We start from the raw sequence: 9,538 nt of genomic DNA, 5'->3' as shown, positions 1-9,538 counted from the left end.
AAGAGTGCATCCCTCCTGAGACCAAAAGAAAAATACATCTGAAGCCCTGAGGACTATAGCACCAGGATTTTGGCCCTCTAGGGCACCTATACATGTGCAGCAAGGCTTCTCCAACACGTTGTAATTACAGTGCATCAGAGCAGACTTGATTAATCTGGTAATTACTGCGCTCCAGCAGACTCCAGCACCACATGAATCAACAGCCCCATGCTGAAAAATGGTGGCAGGGTGCTTTAACTAAAGCTCATTCAACAAGCTTTCGTTAAAGTGCTCCAGTGGGGATGCTGATACATGTGACATGCTTAATTAAAGTGCCCCACCCCCACCCCATTCCCAGAGCACATGTATAAATGCCTACAGTGCCTAGTTTACTGTTTTGAACAGGCATTTCTCAATGTAGGCTGTGAATGGGAAAGGATATGATAACTAGAGCACCAAGCCCAAAGCACAGGCCTACCATTTTAAATCCAGACTGGCAAAAACCTAAGGGACTGCTAAGATTGTGGGTGCTGTAAAGTTGGCGTTAGAGCTAACTCTGTGGAGCAGGGACTGTATTTTTTTTCTGTTCTTATGCGTGGCCTAGCACAGAGCATCCCAAACTACAGCCTATAATCTCAAGTTGGGTCACAGCCCTTAGGAGCTGGAGTGTGAGCATAGGAGAAGTTTGATTTCAGAAGTGGGGCTTGCCACGGGAAATGACATTACACGCCTGGACAGGAAAGGAACTTTCCGGGTCATTCAGCCCAGCCCCCTGTTACCACAGGCAACTAGATCATAAGCATTTGTCCACAAGGGTCTACGTGAATACTTATGCCAGCCTCCACTACATGCCACAGCCACAAAGTACCTTCTAACCAACTTAGGACCATTAGTATAAAAAAAGTTCAAAAAACAACCCCCAGCCCCCCAACACATTGTTTCACAGGAAAATAGGCGGGACAAGACTACTAACAGTACTGGTTGCCAATGGAAATGTAAACTATTGGCCATTTAGCCAGTAGTTTTAGCCAGAAAGAAAAGCATTTTTAAAAAGTTGAACTGTACTATTTTGGTTTTCACTTTGAAATGATGTGTTTTAAAAATTTGTCTAAATTTAATTTTTAAAAAGGTTTAAAATAACCCCAGAAAACAAAACAACTCATTCATGCTGAGAGAAAATGTATTTCAGTTTTTCATTCTGCTTAGAACACCAAACAAAAATTATTCCCAGAGCAACCCACAATGAATATATTGTGATGTTTCAGTTTAGCCACGAGAACCGAAATGGAAAAAGAACAAATATTCACATGACCCTAAAACAGGGGTGGGCAAAATGCGGACCACCAGGCCATTCTATCCAGCCCACGGGGCGCCTAAAAAATGTAGAAAATTAATATTTATCTGCCCCTGGCTGCCTGTCATGTGGCCCTTGATGGCTTGCCAAAACTCAGTAAGCAGCCCTACACCCAAAATAATTGCCCACCCCTGCCCTAAAAGGACCCTGAAACTAAGGACTTGGCCAGTATCTACTGAGTCCATTAAAGCAGTTAGTTATTTCTTGGTGGAGTTTGTCTTCTTAACAAAACTGCATGTCTTAAAGAACTGCATGGGCAATAACATTTAAAATTAAAATTTTGACAAATTATTGATGATCTGCCCAGGTCCCTTCCAACCCTACTAACTATGAAACCATGAAACTATTAGAATATTAATAAGGATTACTGGGGAGAATGGTAATAATAACTTTGCCATTTGGTAGCAGTTGGGGGCCCCAGTGCAGCTCAGAGTGCCATTGTTATAGGTACTGTGCAAAGGGGCATGGGAAAACATGGATTCCAATTATGGTGAGTGCTGTACATAGGAGGATACAATCACAATGTTTCTTTCCCACCAGGAGGGTGGTGAAGCACTGGAACAGGTTACCTAGAAAGGTGATGAAATCTCCATCCTTGGAGGTTTTTAAGACCTGGCTCGACAAAGCCCTGGCTGGGATGACCTAGTTAGAGATGATCCTGCTTTGAGCAAGAGGTTGGACTAGATGACCTCCTGAGGTCCCTTCCAACCCTCGTTTTCTATGATTCTATGATTCTTGGTGTTTGCCATGAGTGATACCAAACTTCACCAGCTTTATAGTAGAACTAGTAAATTGCCCATCAAGCATGATGGGGGGTGGAGGTGGGGTGGCAGGTGGGGACAGAGGCCTGTGTGTCCCCCCTCCTCCCTGCCACCTAGGGTCAGGGTCTGGCTTCCCTCCCTCCCCACTCCACTGCCTCAAGTCCAGGCCTGTTCTCTCCCTTCTCTGCCTGCTGCTTCAGGCCTGGGCTCATCCCTCCCCCTGCCCCTTATCGTTTTGGGTGCAGTTCCCCCCACCCCTGCTGCTTTGGGTGTGGGCCTGTGTGGCTCCCCCCACTCCCTGCCTCCTAAGACTGTGGGAAAAGGGGAAGGCGGTGGCCGGGGCTGGCTGCAACAGCAGCCAGCAGGTGGCTGTGACATGGCAGCAGGTAGCCATGGCTGGCCATGGCATGGCAGTGGGCAGCCATGTGCTCCCAATGGTAAATGGTGTGGAGAGCACCCTGTCCAAGTTTCCAGATGACACCAACTTATCAGGCAAAGCTAACACACTGGAAGGCAGGGAGTGGATACAGGCCGATCTGGACAGGTTGGGTCAATGGGCAGAACAAAACAGGGTGCAGTTCAACAAAGAAATGCAAGGTACACCACCTAGGGAGGAGGAATCTATAACGCACCTATAGGTTGGGGGATGTCCTCAGCGGCTGAAAGGGATCTTGGAGTCACAGTTGACTCCAAGATGAACATGAGCAGACAGTGTAATGAAGCTATCAACAAAGCCAATCGCACCTTGTCATGCATTAGCAGATGCATGAGCAGATCAAGGGATGTGATGCTTCCCCTCTCTGTGGCATTGGTCAGGCTGCAGTTGGAGTACTGTGTCCAGTTTTGGGCACCACGCTTCAAGAGCGATGCAGAGAATCTGAAGAGGGTTTAGAGAAGGGCTGCTCATATAATTGGTGGCCTCCATACAAAACCCTACAAGGGGAGGCTGAGAGATCTGGATCTCTTCAGCCTTCACAAGAGATATCTGAGGGGAGACCTTGTAGCAGCCTATTAAGTTTATCAAGGGAGGACAATATAGAGTTGGAGATACGCTATTTACCAGGGCACCCCCAGGAGTAACTAGGAATAACGGGTACAAACTAGTGGAGAGTAGATTCAGGTTAGACATCAGGAAGAAAATTTTCACAGCAAGGGTAGCCAGCATCTGGAACGGGCTGTCAGGAAAGGTGGTACTATCACCTAACTTAGAGGTCTTCAAGAGGAGGCTAGGTAGGCACCTGGCTGGGGTCGTCTGACCTCGGTCCTTTTCCTGCCTGGGGCAGGTGGTCGGACATGATAATACTTCGGAGTCCCTTCTGACTACTATCTATGAATCTATGAAACTCCCCTTCCTCCTTCCCTCCTCTCTTCCCTGCTGCCTCCCCCTCCCTGCCGGCTGTTGCTGGGGGGCAGGAGGCCCACTCTGGCCCCTGGCTTCAAGGAGCAGGGCTGGTGGGACCAGAGTGGGCCCTCAGTCCCCATGGGCATGGTGGTACTCCACCGTGTGTCTCTGCAGAGTGCTCTGCACAGACAGAGACAAGCAATCAGAGTGTGAAAAAAGTGTTACAGACAGACAGACAGACAGACAAAGGCTTTTATAATATTAGAATGATATTTTACTATAAATGGCATAGAGATTTCTGGAATATTAATTCCTACTCTCCAGAGGAGGTTTCCTTGTCCTGTTCAGTGAGCTACCCTTGAGAGTTTTTGCCTTTGTTCAAAATGTTCAATTGTATACAGAACTGGAAAGGGTGGGCAGAGATCTGCTTGTGGCAACAGGAACAATCCCGAATTAATATCAGACAGGCCCAAACAGGTTCAGATACACACTAAGCCGAATTGACTCTCAAAACTGGGATTAGCAGGAGATAATTTTAGATATTAATCCCTAGGGAGGAAGGATGGTCTTCTAACTATAGCAAGGTGTTGAAAGCTAGGAGACCTGGGTCCAGTTCTCAGCTCTGCTGCAGGTTCCCTGAGTGATTGTCGGGCAAGTCACCTTGTTTCTCTGTGCTTGCAACATAGAATAATAGTGATGATGTTTCCAGCTTCTCCCTTGACTATCTAGAAAGTAAACTGAGGCAGGATCATTTTCTACTGTGTGTGTAGGCAGCAAAATGGAGCTGTGTCCTAGTTGGAGCCTGTTAGTGCTACTGGGCCTAAAATAAAAATAATGCTACAGTGGAGAGCTGGCCTTTTAAGGGAGGGATTCTGACCCTACCTGCCCCCAGTTTTCTCCTGAAATCACAAGACTTGGGATTCCCCAGGTGGAGGCCCTGCTCAAAGGGTGCATGTTGATTGGGTAGTAAGGTCATGTGACTGCAGGCCAGCGATGGTGTCTAGTGTAAATAGGGGCAGTAAATGTGAAGGGTAGAACTAGGTTTAGTGGGTGTTGTAAATATTGGGCAGAGTTGTTGGTGCTAAGTAATCAAAAGAAAATCATGATACTGAGTTTAAATCATTTAAAATGTTTTTTCTGTTACTTTTTTGTTGTTGTTTTCTCCTTGCTGGGCCTTTAAGGTTTACTTCCTTTACATTTTCAGGCAGGCCAGAGACTTTTTCCTTAGTGGAAGCTGAAATTCTCACAGTCATGTGATTCCAAAAGGGTGGGATTTGCAGGAGAAAACACCAGAATTGATGAGTGTTGGCAGAGCTGTAAGAAACCTCTTGAAAGGGTTTATAAAGTTAACCCAGAGGGAACCTGAGGAAGGGGTGACTGAAGTGGAGGAAGAGTCAAAGGGCTGTGCAGTGTGTAAATGCAATGTTGAGCTGAGGCCTGAGCAGGTACCTTTGGCTGGTGATCTTGCCTGAAAGTTTCTGCAGCAGCAGAAGGAAGGTCCTTTTCTCTGGCCTTGAGTCCTGAGAGCTGGCAGAACTGTGGAAAATAGCTTTTGTTTAGACTTCAAGCCCTACCTCGCAAGGGAAAGACTTTGTGGCTTAGATGGAGGGACAAATCACCTCAGTGAGGAAGATGGCACGGAGGAAAACTGAAGCAGCAATAGAAACAGGTAAGGGGACCTTACAATGGCTCTTCAGACTTTGGGTAAATCCTCCTTGCCTCACCTGTGTTGAACTGTCTCAATGGAACTGCTTGCCTATCAGTAAAAGGCGCTCCTTAGTTGATTATTTAAATTGGTTTAACAAACTTTTGAATGTCTTGCTGGCCTACACCTTTGGGGTTTCCCCAGGTGGTTAAACAATGTTCCCACTGTGCTTGTGTCATGATATAACAATGCATTGTTGCTGACCCGGCTGTTCTGTCACAATGACAAGATGCCTCTGCCCACTCCCACCGGTAGTGAGAGTAGATGAGACCACTTACCTCATCCAAATGGAGGAAAGGAGACTTCTTGCAGAAAGCACAGCCAAACTCCTCTCTGAGCCCATAGCGGCATCTCACCACATCTCCATCTTGGTCCCAAATGCTTAAATTGTACAATGTTGCACAGTTCTGGGGAGGTCTGTGGAAACGGACAATGTTGAGGGTTTGAAGAGCTGGTAAGGGAAATGTTCTTCTCCTCCTTAGCTGATTTAATTCTCTAGTAAGCCATCTTTCATGTACTGATGCTTGTCAGTGTTTTTACTTGTATAATTCAAACAGAGAAAGCTGATGGGGATTTTGAAAAATTTAAGTGAAATCTTTGGGTGAACTTCTTCCAAAAATAATTTGTTTAAAAAAAAAATGCTCCCCTCTTCTGACTAGCTTGTTTCATGTGTTGAGGGAATGTATTATGATTATGTACTGTTAAAAACTTGCTGTTTCCTCATCCCCAGCAGTAACTGAAGGTTAGTAAGGAATGAAAGTATATCTCTATGCATAGTTGATAGAAAAAGCTACTAACTCTTTAGGAGTCTTTGAGACAAAAAATAATGAGCTATATATATCACATGGAGTGTTTGTGAATAAGCTTCTCTGTATTTTGGTACATATGGACATCAGCATTCTCGGGTGGGATGGAATATTAGCTCTGCTGAGGGGTATATTCATGCCCCACATAATAGCTAAAAGCTGCTACTTCAGTTATAGCCAATGTATCTACAGCAGTGATTCTCAACCAGGGTACTGTGGCATGAGCTATTGGCACTGTTAAGTGTGCAAACCCCTACACAGGATTGACAAGATAAACTCAAAGATATCAAATGGGAATCTAAAGTGTCAAAAACCAATAGCTGGCATTTTTGGAGAGGTGCCTTCAGTCTAAAAAGTTTGGAACCACTGATTTATAGTGTATATGAGCTTTTTGCTCCTTTCTGGTACCTCATCTTACAAAGGGCACAAACCCTAGTGCTACTACGACACACATGTTTGAAGATGTGCTCAGTATTGGCAGGTTAAGATTAATACTGGTGGTGGTGTCCTGTACTGAGATTGAGATCAATATTCCTAATGCTGTCTAGGCGGGCCAAAGAACACAGCTGAGTTAAAGCAGTATTTGCTTGGACTCTGCCCTTTGAAGCTAATGTTCTGGGAATTACCTGAGAACAGGAAGAAGTGGAGTCTGCGGGGAGGAGTTTCCCAGTGCTGTATCTGAGCGAGTGCCCAGGGTATACATCATTGCCACTTTAAACTGGACACTGCAGTTCTTCTCCTCATCAGAAAGAAGCCTGGTTTGGGACCAGCAGCAGTGGGACAGCCTAGAAACACAAGGAAGCATAAGATATGCCAGAGCACTAACGCAACCAGCTGTAAATCAGATAACTGTTTAAAATTAGTTGGCCTGTTTCTGGGAAGTGACTTTTTATTACTTCTGCATTCCAAGTCCTGCTCTTCCTCCCTGAACCTTGAGGGCTATGTGTGTTAAATCTATTTCTATGGGGTTTTCCCAGTTCCTACAGGGGGTAATTCCATGCAATCTCATTGATTTCAGTGGGCTTTAAACAGATTTAGCATGTCTCCCTCTTTTGAAAGGAAGCTTTAATCTTCTTCCACATGGCCTGAAATACCCTTATAGAAAAATAGTAGCTAAGTGTACTGAGGATGGAAAACAAGCTAAGCTGCGCTGAGGTGGTTATAAGACTTTACAGACAGAGGGGCTATGCTGGATTCAGCTTTACTTAATAGGAAGGGAAGAGACTTTAAGAATGTTCTTATGAATGGAAAGGGAGAAAGGATGTGTTTTTTTTGGGTTTTTGTTTTGTTTTTCTTCCCCTGTTCCCCACCCACTCCTTCCTTAGAGGGTTTTATAATTAGCCAAGAGCTCAATTAAATATGTCCTTGAACAAGATTCCATTAGGCCTATTTTTCTTCTTACTACCTTGCAGCCTGATTCTCCAAAGGCATTAAGTGCTCTCAGCAGGAGTGTGTGAGAGAGCTTGGCACCCTGGACATAACACTTGGGACTTCATAGCATCCAACCATATTAGCCCATAACAGCATTCAACATGCTGATCCTCTGCACCAAATATTTCCTGGGGAATTAATATGCTATAAGATAAATTGTTTAAATCATCCTCTCCCAAGATGGTCATTGGCTTCCAGGAAGTGCTTTGGGCTCAGGGGCATTAATTGGCTATCATTGGTTTCATCCGTATGAGAGGAAATGCCTACTTATAGGAGGAACAATTTTCATGATTTTAACTGCTTTGAAGGCTATGGTGGCACTAAGATGCATGGTCGATAGTCCAGAGGTCACAAGTTTAAGGCCATAGCAGAAGTGCTTATGGCATGGAAATATTGGAGCTCAGAGAATCTAGAAATTCTGTTAAATACTTTCTCACGAGGACATGAGAAGGAAGGACTTTCCCTTCAGTGTTCTCTACAAACAATTATCCAGATGGTGTCTTGGCTTTTATTGCTTTTAACAAACTCATTATTTCATGTTTTCAAATGAGTGTCCTGAATATTGAGAAATGGCAGTTCTGAAAGCTGCAGTCTTCTATTGAGGAATCACTGGTGCCCTACCATTGTGTCCCAGTCATGCCTGCCAACAGGATCACTCTCTGCATCAGCTAAAGAGGAGAGGGAACTATGGCAGAGCAAGGAAGGTCCTCACTTCTCTTGCTTTATCCCTTACCAAGATGGGTGGCTACTCTGGGTGACTGGCTGGGTGAGGCTTCACACAGCCCTTTTGAGTCTTTGTATTCAAGCTTTGGATGATAATTATGGTAGTAGTGGTGGCTTTTTCCACCTCTTTGGGACGGGGACTTTTTTGGTGCTTGTACAGTGCTGAGCACCAAGGAATCCTGGTCTATCCTAGGTGCCATAATAGAAATAGTGTACTAATTGCCTAGGGCCTGAACTGAGATGAAAACTCATTGCATAAATCATTGAGCAGCTGTTGGCCAGAGTGACTAATTTCCTGACTAACCCAGACTCCAAACTACCTATTAATCAGCCCTGGAGTTGCCTAGGTCTTGGGTGCTGGTCCAGTTGCATGTATCATGGTCTCCTTTAATACTGAGAAATTTGAAAGTCTGGTCTGGGGAGTTGGAATTACCTGTTTATAGGCAGTTTAGATGTCTCTGGCTTCTTGGAGGTCGATTGGAGTATTCCAACCATCTTACTTTCTCTAGAGAATTTAGAATATTTCAACAATGTTTCCTAGGTCAACAGGCACACAGAACTAGTAAGTAGGGCTTGGGTCTGGTCTTGTGTGTTTTGACAGTATCTGGGGTTCTGCAGTGTGGGATTGAAATGCCTCCATGTCACAAAGGCTTTGAGTGGTAGTCATCTCTGTTCTTCCAAGCTACAATGTTTTTGTTGTTGTTGGGTCTTTTTGGTTGGCGTTGTTGTTGTTTTGGGTTTTTGTTTTGTTTTTACTGCATTGCAGGTCACTTGGTAAGGCTCACATGGAACACTGAGTCTAATCTATACTTCTGCATAACATGGACCAGAGAACTACACCTGGCTGCTCCTGCACTGAGCCCAAGAAGACTGTTGGCCCCAAATAGAAATCTTGTCTAAAGAAAATGCATCTTTCAGAAACACTTCTAGAATATAGCAAAAAGGACAAAAGAAGGTGGTGGTAGCAGGAGGGGAAGCTCAGGATGAGCTCTTCAGCTAGTGTAGACTTGTGTAGTTCCAGTGACTTCAGTGAAACAGGCTGATTTATGCCAGCTGAATGTGATGGAACTCCAGCTAGCTACAAATATCAAGGAAAATAAAAAGTCCTTTTTCAGATATGTGGGGAGCCAGAGGAAAAGCAAGGGCAACTTTGGACCCCTGCTGAACCAGACGAGGCAACTGACAACTGATGCCTAGGAAAAAGCCAACTTGCTAAATAGGTACTTTGTGTCAGTTTTTCACCAGTCCCATGGGACGGCCCTGCCCACTATGGGTCAGGGAGGTCCGGGTGAGGGAGATTCCTTGCCCTTCATCAAAGCTGACCTCGTGAAGGAACACTGACGGGCTGGATACCTTCCAGTCATTCGGCCCTGATGGGTTACAGATACTCGGGGAGCTGGCGAGCATCGTAGCTCTTGGTGCTCTGGTGAAGTGCAC

Source organism: Crocodylus siamensis, chromosome 2 (assembly GCF_052110815.1).
Source record: "Crocodylus siamensis isolate JL-2025a chromosome 2, ASM5211081v1, whole genome shotgun sequence".
In the NCBI taxonomy this organism is placed as follows: Eukaryota; Metazoa; Chordata; order Crocodylia; family Crocodylidae; genus Crocodylus; species Crocodylus siamensis.
The sequence above is the reverse complement of the archived record's forward strand: the minus strand, read 5'-3'. Positions refer to the sequence as shown.